This window comes from Hypanus sabinus, chromosome 21, assembly GCF_030144855.1.
Source record: "Hypanus sabinus isolate sHypSab1 chromosome 21, sHypSab1.hap1, whole genome shotgun sequence".
In the NCBI taxonomy this organism is placed as follows: domain Eukaryota; kingdom Metazoa; phylum Chordata; class Chondrichthyes; order Myliobatiformes; family Dasyatidae; genus Hypanus; species Hypanus sabinus.
The window spans coordinates 18,734,803-18,758,373 of record NC_082726.1 but is presented as its reverse complement, the minus strand read 5'-3'; the positions used below and the strand labels follow the sequence as shown (position 1 = coordinate 18,758,373).

The 23,571-nt window shown below is 40.9% G+C and overlaps 1 protein-coding gene and 1 pseudogene across 6 annotated transcripts in view; one reads left to right on the top strand and one right to left on the bottom strand.

Annotated features, from left to right (window-relative positions):
• Nucleotides 1-23,571, bottom strand: part of LOC132378833 (cytoplasmic polyadenylation element-binding protein 1-like) — a 98,570-nt gene that overhangs the window by 54,544 nt on the left and 20,455 nt on the right. The window lies entirely within an intron of this gene.
• Nucleotides 18,474-18,673, top strand: LOC132378835 (stress-associated endoplasmic reticulum protein 1-like; annotated as a pseudogene).

Here is a 23,571-nt window from a genome sequence, read left to right as displayed (position 1 = left end):
ATGGAACTTTTTGGGTGCAATGAACAAAGGTATATTTGAGAAAAAAGGTGCAGAATTTTATGAAAAGAACACCTCTATAACTGTTAAGCATGGGGGTGGATTGATGATCATGCTTTTGGCTTGTGTTGCAGCCAGTGGCACAGGGAAAATTTCACAGGTAGAGGGGAGAATTAATTCAATACCAGCAAAAGTCTGGAAGCAAACATCACACCATCTGTAAGAAAAGCTGAAGAGGATGGCTTCTACAACAGGATAGTGATCCTAAACACCTCAAAATCCACAATGAACCACCTCAAGAGGAGCAAGCTGAAGGTTTTGCCATGGCCCTCAGTCCCCCGACCTAAACATCATCGAAAATCTGTGGATAGACCTCAAAAAAAGCAGTACACACAAGACAGCCCAAGAATCTCAGAACTAGAAGCCTTTTGCAAGGAAGAATGGACAAAAATCTCCCAAGAACTGAAAGACACATTACCTGGCGACAGAAAGCATTTACAAGCTGTGATACTTGCCAAAGGGGTGTTATTAAGTACTGACCATGCAGGGTGCCCAAACTTTTGCATGCCACTCCAAGACCGCTAGCCAGTAGCACAGACAGACATACTTTATTGATCCTGAGGGAAATTGGGTTTCATTACAGTCACAACAACCAAGAATAGTGTAGAAATGTAGCAATATAAAACTAAATAATTAAATACTAATAGGTAAATTATTCCAAGTGGAGTTAAGTCAAGGACCAGCCTATTGGCTCAGGGTGTCTGGCACTCCTTGGGAGTTGTAAAGTTTGATGGCCACAGGTAGGAATGACTTCCTATGACGCTCAGTGTTGCATCTCAGTGGAATGAATCTCTGGCTGAATGTATTCCTGTGCCGAACCAGTACATTATGGAGTGGATGGGAGACATTGCAGCTTGGACAGCATCCTCTTTTCAGACACCACCATCAGAGTCCAGTTCCACCCCCACAACATCACTGGCCTTACAAATGAGTTTGTTGATTCTGTTGGTGTCTGCTACCCTCAGCCTGCTACCCCAGCACACAACAGCAAACACGATACCACTGGCCACCACAGACTCTTAGAACATCCTCAGCATCGTCCAGCAGATGTTAAAGGACCTTAGTCTCCTCAGAAAGTAGAGACGGCTCTGACCCTTCTTGTAGACAGCCTGTGTTCTTTGACCAGTCCAGTTTATTGTCAATTCATATCCCCAGGTTTTTGTAATCCTCCACCATGTCCACACTGACCCCTTGGATGGAAACAGGGGTCACCAGTGCCCAAGCCCTCCTCAGGTCCACCACCAGCTCCTTAGACTTTCTCCACATTAAGCTGCAGAGGATTCTGCTCACACCATGTAACAAAGTTTCCCACCATAGCCATGTACTCCACCTCATCTCTTGCTGATGCATCCAACTATGGATGAGTCATCAGAAAACTTAAGATGGCAAGACTCTGCAGTAGTTGAAGGCTGAGGTGTAGATGGTGAAGAGAAAGGGAGACAGGGCAGTCCCCTGTGGAGCCCCAGTGCTCCTGACCACTGTCTGACAGTGTTCTGCCGGTCAGGTAATCAATAATCCATGACACCAGGGAATCGTCCACCTGCATCACTGTCAGCTTCTCACTCAGCAGAGCGGATGGTGTTGAACGCACTGGAGAAGTCAAAAAACATGACCCTCACAGAGCTCGCCAGCTTGTCCAGGTGGACGGAGACATGGTTCAGCAGGTAGACGACTGCATCCTCAACTCCTAGTCGAGGCTGGTAGGCAAACTGAAGGGGGTCTAAACAGTGGGAAATGGCAATTCCAAGCTATCTCATTATATATTCCAAATTCTAAAATGCTTCAGCTCCAAGCATTTCAGATGAGCATTCAACCTGTACCCACTACTGTGGAACAGTTCAGAGAGGTGCCAATTAAGCAGGCTTATGGCTTATATGTTATTGAAGGTGCATGTGTAGGCAAGTGGTGAGTATTCCCTCACCCTCCTAATTTAAGCCTTGAAGGTGGATAGACTTGAGAGTTCAAAGACAAATTTGCTGCAGAATTTCTAGCCTTTAACCTGATCTTGTAGCCACAGTGTATATTTACATTAAGATATCAGGTCAGTAATAACTCCAAACGTTGATGGTTGGCAAATTCAGTGAATGTAATGCGATTGGACATTAGCCTGACGACTGGATTTTTCCTAATGGAAAAATGTTACTTGCCACCTTTCAGCCTAGCTCAGGATTTTATCCACACCTTGCTACATTTTGCTGTGAATTGCTTGAGAGTTATGAAAAGTGCTGAAATTTATACAATAATCCCAATTTCTGACCTTATTATTGAAGGTTATTTAAGCAAATGGCTAGATCTAGGACATGAGGAAGTACTACAGAGATGTTTTGTGGCTGAGATGCCCAACTTCAAACAATTACTACAACCTTCATGTTCTGTTATGATTCCAACAAGAGTGTTTCCCGGATTCTTGTCAACTCCAGTTCACCCAGGGATCATCGAGGAATACTTGATCAAATGTTGTCTTCAGTCAATAGCAGTTACATAGTTCTCAAGCTTAGCTCATACTGAGAGATCAGTAGCCAAGTGACTAGCAAAGGAAACAGAGCTTCTGAGTAGTTGGTTGCTTAGGAAGTGCTGCTGCATAGCACTATTATCCCTTCCAGTTGCTGTAGGGATAATTATGTAGATTAATGGGTAGAAAGTTATATTCCTCCTCCCAGATTCTTGAGGTTAGTGTTGTAACTAAACTGAAGCACATTTTCACTACTGTTGCCCTGAATGCAGTCAAAGTCAATCTTTGCTATATCCTTTAGCAGTTTCTTCGCATCATGGAGTGAATCAAATTGGCTGAAGACTGTCATCTGTCTTGTTGGGGGCCACGGGAAGCAGAGATGGATTAACCAGAGATTAAGATTAGAGGACTTGATGCCATGAGATCAGGGGATCTGGATTAAACATTTCCCTTCAACAGTATACTACTATCAGCACCTCTGCTAGACTGGCTTGCTCAAAGGGCAAGACATACAAGTGGTGTTGGGTCTGGGATATAAATTGTAGGGTACAATTCTGAGTATGATCATTAGGCTGCTTCTTGACTAGACAGAAGCTCGTCTCCCAGTTTTGGCACAATCCCTGAGGTGTTGTTAAATTGGGCCAAGTTCAACAGGCCAGATTTTGCCACAATTTCTAGTACACAGGTCTACTAGTACAGGTGATAAAGTTGGTTTGTTTCCCACAATTTCTGTAATGTATGGATCTATTTCTATTAGAGAAATACCCCCCACCCCAGCACTACATAATAATTTGTCTACACATGTGCATTGTTCTCCCTCACCATCTCCTATGTGTGCTTTTATTTAATTGATATGTAGTTATGCACAAACAACATATTGGTAACAAGTACAAACCTGAATGTTAGAGTATCATCAACTGCACTAACAGTTACAGGACAAAACTGAGTTAAACAGTATGAGGCTGCCATCAGAGACACTAACAAGTGTGCAAGTACAGTGCATAGTAACAGTGAAAGAGGTGTTGAATTTGAAGTGAAAATAATGCAGCAATAGCTTCAAATGGGAAACTTGGTGTTTGATAGCACTAATGAAGGCTAGGAATCTTATATCGAGAGGGTTCAACTGGACTGCAACATGAACGACGTGGAGGAGCAAAAGAAGGCCTCTTAGCTTAATGGGCCCCAAGAATAGTCTCTTACACAACCTGGCAACCCCTGAAAAGCCAGCAAGGTGTTGACAAAATTGTTATGATTAATCGTCTAAACTACTGGCAACAGCTGAGATTTAGATTTTACAAAAGATGAAAGCATTTCTGAACACATTGCAGAAGGCACACTTGCTAAGTAGTGATTTTAGAGATGGACTTCCTGATGCATTAAGGGACAGGCTTCTACATGGCACACATAGTCAAAGCACTTGAGGCTACCGTCCAAGAGACCTAACCTTAGAACAGGCACTGATCATTGCCATATCACTGGAGATTACAGCAAAGGATGCAAAACTTTAGAAAAGGTTGAATGTGAAATGCACAAGATGTAACCAATGGTGCAAAAAGCAAAAGATATTATTGATGAGGCAAATCCTCCCATAATGCAAACGATTGTGACCTTACTTGTGACACTTCCTGCACACTTTTTTAAAAATGCAAGTCAGACGAAAAACAAGAATAAAATCACACCAAGTGAAGAGCTTCACAAAGAAAACTAAGCAAATGAAGTGACCAAATACAGGACAAACACGAGCTGTCATGCCTAGAGCAGCATAGTACAACTGAAACAGATCATAAAAATCACCTGGATCACAACAGACACGTCTGGTGTAAAACTGAAAATGGAGCTGGATACAGGGTCAGCTTTGTCCATAATTCCAGAGGCTAACTACAGACTTTTTTTAAGATACCATTAGAGACCTCAGTGATGCTAAAAACTTAAGGTCTCTCAAAGTGAAACTGACAGTAAATGTAACACAAGGCCAAACACACCAGTTACAGCTTTAGGCTCTGAAAAGTGGAAACCCAGCACTTTTCAGACTTGAATTGTTGTGAAAAATCCAATTGGACCAGCAGTGAAAGCTCTCAGTGTGGCATTAACAAGCAACAGCAGCCCTAATAGTAGCAAAGACCGGGAATAGATTGAAGACTTAGCCAAAAGCTGTTCAGGATGCCAAAAAGTTCAAAATGCATCCCCACAGCCACCTTTACACCTGTGAGTGGCCATGTTCACCATGGCAAAGAGTACATACCATTTTTACTGGGCCATTCACGGACTCTCATGTTCCCGATTGCTGTGTATGCTCACTCGATGTGGCTGGAGGTTATACCAATGAAGTCAACCACCTCAGCAAAGGTTGTCTCCACCCCGAGGACCATCTTCACTACTTTCTAGAACAAAGAACGACAATGGACTACAATACACGTCAGAAGAATTCCCACTGTTCATGGAGAAATGGCAGACATTTTAAGTCAGCACCTCACCATCCAGCAACAAATGGGTTAGCTGAAAGGTTTATCCAAAGCTTCCAGTCCATTAAAGCAATGAACATGGAGGGCATTCCTCTACAAAACAAGGCAGACATCTTTGTATTGGAACTCTGTTCATGTGATGAACATCAAACACCTGCAATGCTACTCATGAACAGGAATCAGATCTCACACAGACCTTCATGAAACCAGAACTCGAGGGAAGTACTGAATCAACAGCTCAGCCAGTTTGAGATTGGACAGTAAGTCCAGGCACACAATTACTGAGAGGACAGTGGACATCTGGTGGGGTAGCAACAAAAACTGGACCACTGATATACAGAGTAGATGCTGAAGATCAGACATGTCATCATGTGAACCAGATACTAGATGCTCAACTGAAGAACACACCTGAATTGACTGCATCCAACAAGACTGACATTACAATCTGATTTCAGTGATGTCACTGATAGCAATGTGACACCAGAAACAAAATGTTCTTAGACAAAACATCTACCAAACCTGATGACACTCCACAGGTCCAGAGGCACTATCCTGAAATAAAGAGTGCCACCCAAAAGACTGAACCTTTAGAACTGAAATTACAGACTTATTGTGAAAACATGCTTATTTGGAATATTAGTTTTATTTCTCCTTCATAAACTATGTACAAAACATTTAATGTTGCAATAATCTAAAGGGGAAGTGCAATGTATGGATCTATTTCTTTTAGAGCAATGGACACCGCCTCCCAGCACTACATATTGATCTGTTTGTGTATTGTTCTGTCTCGTTGCAATGTGAACACACCAGTTAATTTGGCAAGGTTGCATACAAACTTGGTGAAAAGCAAGTTAAAATAGTAAATGAATTCAAAAACAATGAAACCACTTGCAATCTTATTATGTTATTCCATTAATTATACAGCATTTAATCATGAAATTATGTACACATTAATCTGTCTAAAATTTAGAAAGAACCACCAGATCAAGATGGCAAGATCTTTTCAAATTTCAGATCAAGCAATAGTGGGTCAAGTGCATCAGCTTCCATCTCCAAACGCAAGAAAAATGTATAAAATACAGTATTCTACCCATTTATGGAATACATCTACAAGCAGGTAGAACAGCACACAGCTTAGGGCTTTCATCATGAGTTGACAGCCTTATTGCTCACCACACACAATTTTCAAAGATCTCTGGCAGATACTGGCTATGAAACTAATGTGTGAATGGAGTTCACATGCAAGGTCTTTTGTAAACCAATTTACCAAAGGCTCCAGCTGTTTAATCCTGTAGACCCCAAATGCATCCTTGGCTGAACAAAGTTAATGCTCTGTTTATTTGAATTAGTTCTGTGGCATGTTACACAAAGTTGAATATTTTAAAAGTATTACATTAATGCTGTGATGTACAGTAGGCAGTGTTACCACCAACAACCAAAACCTGGGGAAAATATGAACTGCAATCCCTGCAAGGAAAATATTCACTCCCATGTTTTCTCACATTTAGAGAATGCCCACATTACAGGTCGTGCACGCATGGGGAAGAACTACAGCTCTAGAGAATTCTGATACACAGGCACATCTCATTTGAAGAAATGACTTGAAATATTTACTCTACCACCACCACACAATTTACAAGTGAATTTTTTCCATACCTCAAAAGTATGGTGATTTGAATTGTGGAAGGGTGAATTTCCAGTAATGAATTACTAATGAGGTACGTGTTGCCTTTATGGCAGTTATTTAGTTGATAATATTTTCACTTAGTAATTCGTTTGTTAGCATTCTAGTTAAAGTTAGGATTGTTTAAAGTAAATTCGTTGTCTGTGATATATCGCGGCATGTGATGATGTCACATCCGGTTTTGCCGCGTCCTGTGGGAAAATACCGGTTTGGAGAAACGGGAAGGTGGGGGCGAGACATGTGTGAGTCCAGCACAGCAAAGTTTTCTCTCTATGCACTAGGAACATAATGAAGGCAATGCTGTAAGTCATGAGATAATCGGTATGTTGAATTAAAATGTTAATGCCGATCCTGTTAAAAGTAATGACAGTCGATAAGGTTTATGTTTTCGTTAGTTAAAGAGTTGCGGATAGTTTGCGTTGAAGTGTATTTAAAGCAGTCAATGGTGTAGGAAGATTCTGACTATGCTGCACTTTAATGTAGTTGTTTTACTCTTGCAAGTATTTACGATGTAAATGTAATATCGAGGAAACAAATGCTGTACAAATCTTGTATTGTTTTATCAACAGTTTTCACCATATATTAATGTGGAAGAGTGAACAATAAATCTTACTGTGATCCTGTCATCATTGACAAAGTTTTAACTCTGTTTAGTTCAGTGTTATCTTACACGCCAAGTGAGAACACTACAAGGTGGCTGGCAGTTATTTTTGCATCACCCCTCTGCACTTAATTCTTTCACACCACTGACCATCACATACTACAATATGATCCAACAAGATGATGCATGTTTGAAGAAACATGCAGCAAAAACAAAACTCTGCACTTAAAGGACTTGGTTTCAAAAGTGAAAAGCTATCTTTCAAAATATTTGGGATTTTTGCTTTAAAGCAAAATGTTCAAGCACATTTGGAAATGTACATATTCTACTTTGGGCTCAGCAGCACTTATCTTACTGCACAGTTAAAAAATGTGCCTGTACCATAACATTAATGAAAACTAGATTGTGTCAGAAACCAACAATGAATTTCATTCAGCATCTCAGGTGATCCAATAACTTATAGTGAATGTGGTTGCTTGGATTGAAGATTAAGTGGAACAATTTAAGTAACACTTCAAATACCTTTCAAATCAGGTTGAAAGTTGCCTCTCCACCTATTAGAAATTCAGTCAGCTGTTCCATGGCCCCAAGTTGCAATTTATAATTTAAGATACAATGCAGAATAGACCCTTCCGGGCCCTTGAGCCACACTGCAGAGCAAACCCCAATTTATCCTAGCCTAATTACAGGACAATTTACAGTGACCAATTAACCTACCAATCAGTAGGTCTTTGGACCATGAATGAAAACCAGAATACATGGAGGATACCCATGTAGTTAGGGAGAACTTTAAAAACTCCTTACAGACAGCAGCAAGGGAACAGACCAATTCTGGCATTCTTCTGCCTCCAAGCCATTCAATTCATCTCACATTCATTCATTTACCAGTATTGGAGTATAAAAGTTGCATTGTTTGCTGTGTAACCAAAACTATGTAGTCAGCATTGAACTTGCTATTTGCTATGCATGTATCCAATTTAGTAAGAGAATGAAATCTTAAGAATGTAGAAGACAATGGTATGTTAATGAGAGGTAGCTAAGAGATGTAGATTAGAATGTGGCGACCCATTTCCTGGCACATCCTAACCGGCTCACAATTAGCCAGCGTTCCAGCTAAGGGAGATAGCCTACGGGGGTTTGCGAGCACAGAGCTTTGGAGCCGCTGCGCCACGGGGGGGGGGGGGGGGCAGATTGAGGGAGGTTTAAAAGCAAGGCTGGGTATTTCCAATAAAGTTTTTCGTCGACTGCAGTTACTGACTCCGTGTCGTAATTTTAGCGCTGCATGTAGCACACCGCTACAAGAACATGATTAAGTCAATGGGTAGAAACAATAGTGGCGGATGTACTTGTGATACGCCGATTGGATATGCTAATGCAACTAAACCAGGAGATTGCTATAAAAAATGCTAAATACAAGGATCGGTGGGCATCAGCGACTAGCTCAAAGACAGTCTCAGCTTTGATTTGCAAATTAAAGTTTAACACTTCTTGAAAAATCTTCTGCATCTCCTGGCCGTTTGTGGGGCACGAGAAACCACGACAAAATTGGCGACTGCGGCAGGACCGGAAAGAGACCCGCAGAAAGGAAACTGCAGATTGGGGATGCTTCCCAGTCCTCTAGGGACCCCCACAAGGCTAAAAGAATTAAGGGTGCACCCAAACAAAAAGTGCTTTTTGTGACAATTTGGACTAAGAATTCTGTTGGTTTTGGGGAGGTCTTGGAGTCTCAGAAGTGTGGAAGGGTCTCTCCGGTCCAAAGAATCTGGCAGAATTGGGGGTTAACAGGAGGCTCAGAAGATTAATCAAGAACACTGCAGTAAGGGCAAGTACAAATAAGCTAATAAGTGAAGAAAAATTCCACATGGTGTAGGTAAGTCCCTGTAGATACCGCGTCGTATAAAATGAAGGTCTGAACGGGCAGGGAAAGGAAAATAGAGAAAATCCTCGTGGATACCGCCTTAAGAAATAAGAGTCTGAATAGACGAGGTGCAAAGAGAAAGTTCTGTGAATACCGCTCTGAATAGAGGTCTGTACAGGCAGAACAGTATAGGAAACAAGGACAGTCCAATATATAGTTTAAAACACTGGTAGATAGACAATAGACTAGGCATAGAATTAGAATAAATAATATTATCCAGTAAACAAACTGAATCTCTGAAATACCTTGAGAACAACATGACAGGTAAAGGTACGGCAGTACAGATTCTGAGCAAAAAATTCCCAGTAAATAAATGAGATCACAAAAATGGGAAAGAGAACAAAAAACCTGGTCACAAAATGGCCGAGAAGGAACATTTGATGTAAGCTTGTGCAAAGAAATGGAGGCACTAATTAAAAATTACAAACCAAAAGATAAATCTAAGAGGGCAAAAAAAAAAGAACGAGAAATGGAAGTGCTAAAACTCTTCAGAACGGAGGGAGAAAGGCTGAGGACAGGTAGAATATTGATTACAAGTGAGGAAGACACTAAGGTGCTGGAGAAACAGCCTGTTAGAGAAAGGAAGGTACAGTGGCTTCAGCTCCATACCCGGATGTGAAAGAAACAGTAAAGCCCCCTCCCTATAATGAGGAAGGAACCCCTAAGCAGTGCCCCCTGCTGACAGGAACAGTAAACATGCAGGGAGAAGTACAAGTTTGGGATAATGAGGAAAAAAGACAATACAAGAAGCAGCAGCGATATGGAAGGAGATACAGGCAGAAAGGATAAAGGTGGAACAGGCAAAGAGAAATGAAAGATTGAACAGATGAAATACTTGAGAGAGGAAAAGGAGTATGAGTATTGATAATACCATAGAAATAAACAGACTAGAAAAGAAAGTGGCTCATCAGGGCAGGAAGAGATGAGGCATTCAAGAGGAAGTGGAAAAGAGATAGGAGATGAGACTCTTGGAGAAACACGAGAGAAGGGAATCTAGCACGAGTAAGGATCATGAGGAGTCCCTGCCACAGATGTACAGACACGGACAGGAAGGAAGAGAAGGTGACTCATTGGAGGAGCTAGAGTTAAGTGGAGAGAGGATACGAGAATTTGTGGGGAAGAGGTAGGAGGCAGAAGCCTAGAAGAGCAGGAGGCGGCGGTAGGGGAGCAACTTGCGTAAGTAGAGAGAGAGCTAGATAAGTTACTGAGAGGGGATTGCCAGAGGAGATGCGAAAAATACTCCAGGGGCCAACCAAGTATTGAATCAAGACAAAGGAAGGACTCCACAGGGAGACGGAGGGAAGACGATGACCCCGGAGACATTTGTGTGGGAGGCAGTAAAGACATACCCTGAGACAGATGGGGAGTCAGGCGAGGAGGAGAGCCAGGGCAGGTGGGAAGGAGGAGGAAGAATGATGTTGTTAGTTAAAGGATCAGGACAAGTGCAGTATATCCCTTGGGGATCCCAGGACCTACAGGGGCTGAAAAACACTCTGCCTAATCTACATGAAGGAGCAGGGAAATGGATTAGAGCCTTAGAAGAAGAAACAGCTGGACAATTATTGGCTATGGGAGATTTGAAGGCACTATTGATAAGGTTGATGGGGACCTCCAAATTTAACGAACTAATGGAAATGGCTGGCATAGTAAACGCGAACAACCCGAGAACTGATGGAGGTGGATTTGACAGTGAGGCAGAGGGTATAGCAGGCCCTCAGGAAGCTTTATCCACCCGAAGTGGACCCCAAAGCCTTAAAGGGAGATCCACTGGGAGACATCGAAAACCCAGCAGTCTATGTAGAAAACCAGTTGACAAGGTGGAGACTGGAGACTGAGCAAGACGTGGAAAATAGCTTATTTATCACCACACCGTTCCAACATAGCATTTTGAATGCAATGCCTCCTCAAGTAAAATCCAAACTGGAGGAAGTGGTTGGGCTGACATCAATGACCCCACAAGAATTTAGAGACCATGTAGTCCATGCGGTTGAGAAGGACCGGAAAGACAAACGAAGGTTGGCTGAACAGCAGGAAGAGGTGCAAAGAAAGTCAATACAAATGCAGCTCGAAGAACTCAAAAAGGAAAAAGAGAAAAGCAAGAAGATGCTGCCAGCAACCACCGGTCCGAGTACAGCCATCAAACTGGATGAAGCACCACTATATGGAGGAACAGATGATAAGACAAGGGTCAGAAAACCCCATGCCAATAATCAACGTCTTTGGAGGAGCATTCCCACAAACGCCCCATCAGGAACAGACTAAATTCAAACAGCCCAGGCAGGACTGGAAGTCCCAAGGAGGGGGACAGAGGAGCTATGGGCAGAGGGGACCAGTGAGGAAACAGGGGGAAAGAGAGGTAGAGACTGTGCTGGGGACGTAATCAGCCAGGTCACACAAGAGATTGTCCATTTACACCATGGCCTGTCACACACCAGCAGGAACCGATAAGAAGGGAACTAAAGTTTAGCCAAGGACCAGCCCCCACAGGCCCAAGCAGACCTGTGAACCCCTATGCGAGGTATTAGGGGTGCCCCAAGAACTCGAGTGGGAAGGGACATTACCCAATGATAACAAGGGAGGCAGACGAGGAACCCATTGTTCAGGTTATGTTGGAAGGGCAACTGACACCAATGATGATAGATACTGGAGCCACGTACACTTGTGTAAAGCCACAGTATGCCCTTCACCTTCCCACGTCAGGAAAGTTTATTAAGATAGTAGGGTTCTCGGGGAAAACATAGTTGACACAGTGCACGGCTCCAGTGCAGTTGAGAATGGGAAATAAAGGAATTGTTTTGCCGGTGCTAGTATTTAAAGGAACTCCAATTAATTTGTTAGGCAGGAGATGCCTTATTGAAACTGGAATTAAAATTAGAATGCACCAGAAATGGGCTGAGTGTGGAAAGAGCAGGGGCTCAATTGATCGTGCAAGAAGATAAGGCTAATGTCTTTCGGATAGGAGACACTGCAGATCAGATTCAGGAAACCTGGGAAAAATGGGAAAAGGGCACACAGGCTACATTACCCAGGGCTGTAATGCCCAAATCTGAGCTACATTGTACAGCGATTTTTGACGAGACTCAAAACAGGGAGTTGGGAGAGTTGGCACCTGGAGGCATGTACCCAACAGCACCTGGAAGGGGAAGCTGTGATAATTGGAAAGCAAGGGGCAGCTTTACAAGTGGAACACCTTTTTAGAAAAATGGTACAGGATACCTGAGGCTGCGCCCCACATAACGCTGTTGGTAAACAAGGGATATCAGTCTAAAGACTTAGGACCCTTAGTTAAGAGTGCTGAAACCGTAACAGTGTGGAGGAAAATCACGCCAGAGGTGTGGATATCAGAAGACAACAATTGCATTAAAATAATGCAAAGTATAGATATGGTAGGGACAGTGAGAGAGGTCAAAATAACTCCCCAACCACACATGCCATTGCTGGAAAGGAAAGAGGCCAGCAGAAAGATAGGTTAGATGAGTTGCCATCTATTCTGTGGTCACAGCATGACACAGACATAGGGAAAATAAAAACAGCTAGTCCGGTGGAAATAAGGTTGAAAAGGGGAGCAATTCCACCCAGGAGACCACAATACCCTCTAAGACCAGAAGCAGAAGAGGAAATAGCATCGACAGTGCAGGGGTTGCTTGAAATAGGAGTGCTTAAAAGAACAAACAGTTCATGCAATACCCCGTTCCTGCCAGTCTTAAAAGCAGATAAATCTAAGTGGAGATTGGTGCATGATTTGCCAGCGGTAAACAATGTGGTAGAGGACTGGCCAGCGGTAGTCCCCAACCCACACACGCTTTTGACTAATGTTCCACTAGAAGCAAGTTACTTTTCAGTGATTGATTTGTGTTCGGCTTTCTTCAGCATTCCTCAAGCCGACCAGTGTCAGTATCTGTTTGCATTTACTTAGAGGTGCTCAGTATACCTATACCAGAATGCCGCAAGGGCTTAAACATTCACCACATGATTTTAATCAGGTGTTGAAGGCAGACCTAGAGGGCATACCATTAGAAAGTACATTGTTACAGTATGTGGATGACCTGTTGATTTGCTCCCACAGTAAGGAACAGTGTGAGCAGGACACTATAACTCTGTTAGGGAAGCTGGCACACGGAGGACAGTATCCAAAAAGAATCTGCAATTTTGCATGCAGCAAGTGGAATACTTAGGCAGGGTAATATCCAAGGGAGTGAAGGCGATAGCACCAGATCAGATTGAGGCCCCAAAACCCCAGACTGTAGGGCAGATGATGACGTTTTTGGGAATGGTAGGGTACTGCTCAGATTGGATAGGAGAATATGCTAAGATTGTGGCACCTTTGAGAAAGATAATGAAAGAAGCAGGATATACAAATTTGAAGAACGGCTTACAGTGGAATGAAGAGGCGGAGATAGCTTTCAACACTATTAAGCAGGAATTGCAGTCAGCACCAGCATTAGCTTTGCCTGACTACGAGAAGGTTTTTCATTTGTATGTATCCAACCGACAGGAGGGTTATGTCACAGCGGTTCTAACACAAGAGACAGGCACAGGAAAAGCAAAGCAGCCGATAGCATACTACAGTACGAGACTAGATGGGGTAGATCAGCAGGGGTATCCATCCTGTTACCAGGGATTGGCGGCGCTGTACTATGCATATGAAAAGGCATCATCTGTAACTCTGGGCTATCCTGTGACTCTGTACACACACCACAAAGTAGCAGAATTGCTGGAAAGAGGAAAATTTGTGCTGACACCAGCCAGGATAGCAGCGTATCAGATGCTATTGACATTTCCAGACATGACTATACAGAGATGCACTACCAGTAATATAGCCGATTTTGTCCCTTTGGGCTATGAAGGAGAACCCCATGATTGTGTAGGGAAGGCGATGGCATTTGCCAAATTGAAAGCAGATTTACGGTCAGAACCACTAGAGGATGCAGATAAAAAGGTTCTGTTCATAGCTGGCTCTTGTTATAGGGATTATGATGGAAATCATGCAGGGTTCTCAGTAGTGCAGCAGGATCAGTCGAGCTATAAGATTATTAGGATGGAGTTCTGTCCCCAACTATATTCTGCCCAACTAGCGGAAATCAAAGCCCCGACAGCTGTGTGTGAAATGATGGAAGGTGAGAAAGTAGACATCTATACTGATTCAGCATATGCTCATGGAGTATGCCATTTGTTCGGGGCAGTGTGGAAACAGAGGTTTTAAAAAAAAATGGAGATCCCATACAACATTGTCAGCAAATTCTAGACTTAAAAGCCATGATGAAACCTAAAGCATTGGCTATAGTAAAATGCCAGGCACATAAAGGGAAATGTAATAACAAAGGGAAATCAAGCTGCAGACGAGGCAGCCAGAAAAGCATCTGGATGTACATCAGCTGTCATTGCCCCCCCCCCTCCCCCAGGTAAGCCTAGCTCCAGAACCTGTGGTAGAGGACCCAATTGAAATACAAGGTAAGGCAACTTTGGCAGAACAGACAATGTGGAGACAAAGGGAGGCCAAGCAGAACCCCGAAGGCTTGTGGAGCATGGAAGACGGTTTGTTGGTAGCACCCACCCCTCTACTGATGATTCGATTTCAGAAGCGCATGGGATTGACCATTGTGCGGGGGGGGGGGGGGAAGTGATAAAGAAAATAAAAGATGGTTTTTGGTCACCTTATTTACAGGCTTCAGTGGACTTCGTCTTGTCACAGTGCAAGGTATGCACATAGAATGAGTGTTCGGACATCAGTTATCTGACTGGTTAGAAAGTAGACTGAGGATGGGGAGCATGGCTGACTAAAATGGCAATAACTGTCAGTATTGTATTGTTGAGCTGTGTGCTTGTGCTGTGCTGTTTTCTTCCTTGTCTCAAGTCTCTTGTAGTGCATGCTGCAACCAATTTCCGATGCTCGTGGCAATTACTGAAGCAAGCTTAGTGGAGAAAGTAACACTGAAATTGTATCATTACAGCACAAAAGGACAGGTTTTTGGCTCAGTGGCCCGGGGAGAGAATACTTTTGAGGTCTTGGCGCAGAAAATTATAGTTTAACCCGAGATTTGGGAATAAGTACTTGAGTTTATTGGGGCTTTTGTGCGTGGACTCTTAGTCTTCCTTCTCTGATGGGTCTCAAAGGGGGGATATATTGGAGTATAAAAGTTGCATTGTTTGCTGTGTAACCAAAACTATGTAGTCAGCTTTGAACTTGCTATTTGCTATGCATGTATCCAATTTAGTAGGAGAACAAAATCTTAATGTAGAAGACAATGGTGTGTTAATGAGAGGTAGCTAAGAGATGTAGATTAGAACATGATTAAGTCAATGGGTAGAAACAATAGCAGCGGATGTACTTGTGATACGCAACTGTAGACCGATTGGATATGCTAATGCAACTAAACCAGGAGATTGCTATAAAAAATGCTATGTACAAGGATCAGTGGGCAATCAGCGACTAGCTCAATGACTGTCTCAGCTTTGATTTGCAAATTAAAGTTTAACACTTCTTGAAGAATCTCCTGGTCGTTTGTGGGGCACGAGAAACCATGACACCAGCTACTTCCGTTAAACTTAGTCACCCCAGAAATGATCATACTTGGAAACGTGCCCACTTTCCACAGCCTCTGGCAATAGTTTAAATCTCAGCTTAAATGTTTGAACTGTTATAGCTTCTATTTGAGCCTCCAATTCTTCTGGCAGTTAAGATATGGATAATGTCCAAATGAGCCTTCAGTTCATTTGTATATTTTTTTGCCCAAATTCATTATTTACCCTCATAAGTTGCATTTAACAAGATCATATCAAACAACGTCTTCCTTCACTTTCCAGCAGTGAAAGTACCAATTCAAATCTAGCAGAATTAATCAGGTTTAATGTCCCTGACACTTCATGAAATTTGTTTTGTGGCAATAGTACAGTGCAAGACTAACATAATATTTCTTTAGTATTTTAGTATTTCACTGTACAGTTGCCAACATACAGATTTTGTGACATATGGCGGTGATATCAAACCCGATTCTGCCAGATTCAAATGAATACTTAAACCAGAACATTAAAGCTTTAGATGGCATTTAGAGACATTTCAATACCAAGTACTGCAGGTACATCTGCTCATTTCTACTCGTGTTTCTAAAGTGAAACATTTATTTTTAAATGTACCGGCTTTAAAATCATTTAGAATTCCAGAAAGAACACATTACACTACTTGCACTTCATGCTCATAACCAGAATGCAAATCATGTTGTAATTTTACATGATTTTTATTTCAGAACAAATTCCCAAGAATGGTGCACTGTTTGTACAACTATATCCTCTTTCAATTTATAAAAGTACTGCCAAGTTGTAGACACTGTACTGCTGCCCTCTACCTTGAGCAATGAATCACACTTAATAGGAAGTGTATGAACAGCATTAAAGATTTAACAATAAATTTTCTAATTAAAGAATTATTTCTCAAAACAATATAGCTAGATTAGTATTTCAATCATTGGTGGAATCCAAAATATTATTTTGTGAACATAAAGAATGTCCAAACAACTTTTGCAATGTTGGTAAGAAACTAAAAACATGTATATTCAGGAACAGATGGAGAAATCAGCTTGACATTTCATTACAGGGATTAACAATTTTGTACTGTATTACTGCAAGATTATTGGATCATTTCTGACTAGATCAACCTCTGCTCAAAAATGCCAAACACGAAGGACTGGATTATTTGAGGAAACATTAATCTATTCTTACTAGCTACTTTAATTCTCCACAACATTCACAAGACCCAAAGTTTTTTCCAGCTGAGTATTATTTCAAAGGCAAATCAATATGCCCTTCCCCCTATTGCCATTGTCCCAAGATACTGGTTTTAAGAAGCAAAGCTACACAAAATTAAATTTTGCACAATGAAAGCTTCAAAGCACTAATTTGGTCTTGATGATCAATTTGCACATTCTGGGACTGGTTTAGGTATATGCCTTTATTCTGCTTTCTCATGACTTAATTACCTTTTAAATTCATTTTTAAGTTATCACAAAATGAAGCTTGCCTGGATAAGCCACAATGGTTAAGTGTACAATGTACTTTGACAAGTGTTTTGAGAGGTCACTCTTAGCCAGAATCAACTCCAAAGCAAGAATCTGGACCCAATGCAATTTGCCTATCACTACAATAGGTCTATAGAAGATGCAATCTCACTGGCTCTCCAATCAGCCTTGGATCACCTAGACAAAAGCAATACCTACATCAGCCTACTGTTTATTGATTACAACTTGGCACTCAACACAATCATATCCTCCATTCTGATCAACAAGCTCCAAAACCTGAGCCTCTGTATCTCCCTCTGCAAATGGGTCACTGACTTTCACAGGAGACCAAGTCAGTGCGGATCAGGAATATCACCTCACTTACATTCACTAATAGCACACCTCAAGGATACAGGCTTAGTCCACTACAAATCTATAAATTTGCCAATGACAACTAATGCCAGAATTTCAGATTGTGATGAGGAGGCATACAGGAATGAGATAGATCAGCTGGTTGAGTGGTGTTGCAACCTTGCACTCAACATTAATAAGACCAAGGGATCAATGACCAAGGGGAAGTTGAGGGAACACATACCAATCCTCAAGAGAACAGCAGTAGAAAGGGCAAGTATGACAACAGCTATGACATTAAGAGTTTGAGGAGACTTGGTATGTGAAAAATGTGCAAATTTCTACTCGTGTACTATGGACAGCATTGTTAGTATCATCTACTATAGAAGGACCACTGAACAAGATGGGAAAAGCTGCAGCAAGCTACAAACTCAGCCAGCTGTGTGTGCATTACTTCCTTCCATTGCTACCATCAAGGTGGTACATGAGCATGAAGACATTTCAGGAACTGCTTTCCTCTCCGCCATATTTCCGAATGGATAAACTCATGTACACTACTTAAGCTTTTAGCACTAGACAAGTTTTATTTGTGTACTGCTGCTGCAAAACAAATTTCACAACATGCCAGTGATAATAAATCTAATTCTTGGTTTGTGCAGAGCATAGAAATTTAACCAATATACTAAAGTGGGGATTTCATAAACTTTGCAACAGAATTGCTTTTAGGTCTTTAAAACATTACCAGCATTAAAGTTGATATAGAAATTTCAGCAATACCCTTAAGTGGATAATAACAGATTCTAGTTAGTCAGACCATCAGTTAATCAGGACAGCTGTTTATTTGGGACAACTCAGAATAAAAACTAAAAATAGAGAAAATGGGGTTGGATGTTCAGTGGTGATCGGTTTGGAACAGCAGTCAATTTCTGTTGTGTACAAGCAAATCAGAATAGCAGAATGGTGGCTAAACAGAGGATCTGCATGGCAAATGAGCAGCATAGTAAAAACATCACAGCAAGGGAATGTTCCTAAAAGTTCGAAATCAAACACCAGACGAAAAATCAGTTGGTCCCTAGCTATTGGCATTTTTCATTTTTGTTGTTGTTTGTGGATCAGCTATCTTCCAGATTATCCAGAGTATCTGAATGGGCATGTAAGATGGACAAAATTAAACTTCTGTACCTTTTAAGTGTCTTGCTGTTAACAGCTGTGAAGTCTGACAATTCCAGCCCATCTCCTAAACAACGGATTTTTTACAGGATTCTTTCTGTAATTGCTTTTGAGAAACGATTCCATGGTGTTGCTGAAAGTCCATTGAAGGCAAGGGTACAGTAAAAGTCATCCAGTAATTTGATATTGTATTTTAATCAGGGAAACAGTTTGTAAGTCCATATTTAATGTGAATATTTCAGCATTTATATATAGTGTGTAGATTGTGAGAACCCTATTTGTGCATTCAGAATTTTGTTCCCATTTTTTCCACAACCATCAAAATTGCAGCAAGGATGGATCTGCTGCCTGCCCCCTTTTGAGATAAAAAAATGTGCATTTTTTCTAAATTAAATTTATAATTCCAGAAAAGTGCCTTTTTTGTATATTAAAACATGCAACCATTGGTTGGGAATAATTAAGGTTAATTGATTTTTGGTTGTTCTCATTTGAAAGTGATCTTTCCAAGGTCTTTTCATATCTGGAACAAATTATGGTCAGACTTTTTTTTTGGGGGGGGGGTGACTAGTTTAAGTTTTAATTGAACCGAGGTATCTGGGGATTGAAGTACCTCTATGCTTTGATCTAGAACTTTTCCCATCCACATTGGGCAAGCATGGCTGGTTCAAAGTTGTTCACAAGGTAGTTTCTTCTGTGGTAATTGAAGAAATCAAAATACAATATGCTTCATTGTCAACACTATGGTCTGGAACTATTGTCAATCATGGCATGATGACACTGCCACATTTCTTGGCCATTTGTTGCTTTGTCTTATCAGAGCCAATTGATTTGTGTTTGATTGTAAGCAACTACAGCATTTGTCACCCAATATATTTTTTGCTTGATTTGGATGATGTGCTCATTTTTAAACCTCGCTTTCTTCAAATACAAATGACTTTTCAGAACAGTTATTATAATGATTACCTTCAAGTGTCATTCATTATTACTAAGTCTTATAACTCTTGGGCCATGGCAGGTGAATATAGTTGTACTCCATCTCAAATCGTGCAAACTATCTTTAAGATGTGGGTGTAGGAATTTCAATGAGAGCTAGTTACACAGCAATGATGCTGTAGCTACGAAAGCCTGCAGTCCTGAAGAATGTTGCATTGGCTCCTGCTCCATTAGTAAAGCAATCAACAGATGGGAAACCTGCCAGTGAAGTAAAATCAAACTTCAAAATGCTATTGTCTTAATTTGTTGCTGCCATGGGAACCTGAGGCCAGTGTTTTGCAACAGAAATGCAATAAAATTACATCTCCAAAAAAAAAGTGAGAGTAGTTGGGATTCTATTTATTTGGGACATAGTGTGCCATGATGTATAATATGGTTGATTGTGGTCTTGTCAAGAACAATCATTGTCAAATTTTTCTGGTAGTGTCTTTACATGATGGGCGAGCATAACCATTTTCAATGTTCTTCAGATTGTCTGCCTCATATCAGTGGTTGCATAAACCGATCTTGCGATATGCACCAGCAACTCATGCCCACCCAGCACCTGCACCCATGGTTTACATGATCCTGACTGTGGGGGGGGGGGGGAGGGGCTAAGCCAGTGCTATACCTTGTCCAAAAGGTGACCTGCAGGCTAATAGAGGGAAGGAGGACCTTACACCCACTTTGGTAGAGGCATTGCCACCCCACCACCCAATTTGGAACACTATGCCACTTGACTGGGGCAGGAGACTGTTGCTGAACAGTTTAACTAGATAGTCACATGTACTTGTATGACTGTTAGATGGTACTTTGCTTAGGGCGATCAGTTTTTGTTTAAAAAATAGCATCAGTTGCACGTTTGTTCAAAAGCAGTAAAATTCATCAGATCATTGGTGAGAAATGAGACAATTTAGAATTGTTGCACTCACCAGTTTTAAACATTCAGGCTTGGAGATGCCAGAAACAGCCAGGTGAAAGTCAAGTTAGGAATTATGAAGGTATCAACATTCACCTTGAATGTTACAAGGAATATGTTACAACAGTGTCAAGATTTAACCTGGTCTAAACATATCAATGCAGCTTATAGAGAAGGCAAGACAGCAGCCATGTTTCATTAGAGTCTGAGGAGATTTGGTTTGTTAACCAAGACACTCAATCTTCTACAGATGTACCATGGTGAGCATTCTGTCAGGCTGTATTACTCTATGGTGGTGGGGGGGCAGAGGGAGAGAGAGCTACTGCTAAAATCAGTCAACTCCATCCTGGGTACTAGCTATTTTCAAGGAGCAGTGCCTCAGAAAGGCAGTGTCCATTAAGGATCCCCATCATAGGGCATGCCCTCATTGTTACTGCCAAGGAGATACAAAAGCCTGAAAGCACACATACAGTAATTCAGGAACAACTTCCTCTGTGCCATTAGATTCCCAAATGGACTTTAAACCCACGAACAATTCAACTTTGATTTTTCACCATTTTAAATATTTAATACGCATTCTTACTGTAATTGATTTCCTATATATCATGTATTGCATTGTACTGCTGCTAGTAACAATTACAAGACAAATGCTGGTGATATTAAACCCAATTCTGAAGATTTGAAGAACACCAATCAACAAAAGCATTGTACAAAGGCAGTCCATTATCTCCACTAGGTGTCTCTGCAGATTTTATTTATACTCAATCACAAGAACTTACAATAATGGGTTAGACAATATGCATTTAGAAAAAGAATTTTTAGAAAAACTAGGTCCTTTGTTTTAAAGCCAACACCTCGTTAATGTGCATCTCTATTTCTCTGCAAGTAGCAATCCAAATCAAGTTATGCAAACTATTGAAAAGATTAACAATCTAATCTTCCATCTGTGATATAAACAGCTTCAAAGAAATCTTTGACCTGACACATCAACTTTGAATGTAAAAGAATACTGGGAACACTGGTCAGACAATCACTATTGTGGAATGCAAACAGACAAGCAGGCATTGTGTATTAAAACGGTCTAACTACAGTAGTGGCATCACTGTTGAAAAGGCAGTTTTTAGTGTTTGCAGAAGTTTCCAAAAGTAACCAAGAGGATAAATGAGGATAGGGTGGTGTGTTATCACATGTAGACAGGGTGGTATGTCTTTTGGCTTACTGGTATCCAATCAGGGCATTGAGTTGGAATGTCATGCTGCAGTTGTAAAACACTTAGGAGTATTGCATGCAGCTTTGGTCACTGTTAGAGGAAGGATATTAAGCTGGAAACAAAAGAATTTTGTGAGAATGTTACCATGACTGAAGAGTTTGAGTTAAGGAAAGTTGAACAAACTAGGGACTTTATCCTTTGGAACATAGGAGTCTGAAGGGTATTGCAGAGGTATACAAAATCATGAGAGAAATTGATAGAACAAATGCACAAAGTCTTTGCACCAGGGAGGAAAGCCTGAAGCTAGAGTACATAGGCTTAAGGTGAGAAGGGAAGAATTTAAAAGACAACTTCATTTAGGTGGTTGTGAAATGCATATATTCTCTGCCAGAGAAAGTAGGCAATGGATACAAGGACAAGCAAGTCATTTGGATAAATTTGTGGATAAGGTAGGCAAGGAGGATACAGAACAAAAAGGAAAATGGGGCTAGCTTATATGGGCACTTTTGTCAACATGGACAAGTTGGGCCAAAGGGACTGGTTTCAATGCCATATTACAATTACCCTCAAAATTCACTGCAAATTATTGAAATGGGCACTAGCCTGAAGGAAATGCAATCTTCCATATGCACAGTAAACAAAACACAACTTGGGCTTTTGTGTGGTTTGCCAATTTCTTTAGCTATCTGCTATTCAGATTTCTAGACACCAACACTTAACTCATCTAAACTAATGCTAACTATAAACCATCATTTCCTGTCTAGAATTACTTATGACATGACAAAATAGCAAAAACAAAATACAGATCCAAGTGGAAGATTACAATTAAGAGCTAAAAACTATTCAGAAGGCCTCAGACTAGGATGTGATATCCACTATTTATGATGCTGCAGCTGTAAATTGCAACAGATTGTAGTAAGCAGTTTTAGATAACAAGTTTAGTCTGTGGCTGCAAGAAACCAAAACTAAAAATACATTTTCACTCAATGGATTGCCAGCTGCATCAAAATCATGGTGCTCAAGGAATCCAGCCAATGAACAACATGTCTTACAGAAAAATGTGTTGATCTGGTCACTTATCTTAGTTGTTCTACGTAGCAGTTCACTCCATTAAAACTGGTTGTTGACTCAAACAGTGCATAACTGAAATAGTTAAAGGATACCAAATAATTAACTGCAGGAAAGCGCATGTTAAGCTATGCATGGATATTGATGGCCACAAATAGACATTGAAGCAAAGGCAAAAAACTAACCTATTTTCATCTGAAATACCCAAAATCATTTAAGCTTTAATTTTAGATTACAAATCAGATTAACTGAAAGTGAAAATTGTCATTTTTGATATTTCAACCTTAAAAGGAAATGTAATTGTCTATCATTGGATAATAGGAGCATCACAAACTCAAATCCAGTTCATCCCATAGGATGAAATCCAACTTACTCCACAATAAAAAAAATCTAGGAACCACATGAAAAGTGAGTCTCAATATTCTCATGCAGGTCCTGGTTTAAAACTTTAGATTTTAGGTACTGCAGTGCAACTATGAATTTACTGCTTGTGGCCGTGTGCAATTAATGAGACTGCATGTGTAACAAGTTTGTTGAAAGGAAATTTAATGTACCAAATTAAAAATTATAGCTCAAGTTTCTGCACACATGTATAGAAGACAAAATACATTGTCATTCAATTTATTCTTTCATCAAGAACACCAAAATTAGTAACAACCCTCAATGTGAACTTAAAACAATTGTTTTCATTAAAATACAAGGTACACTGGAATCAA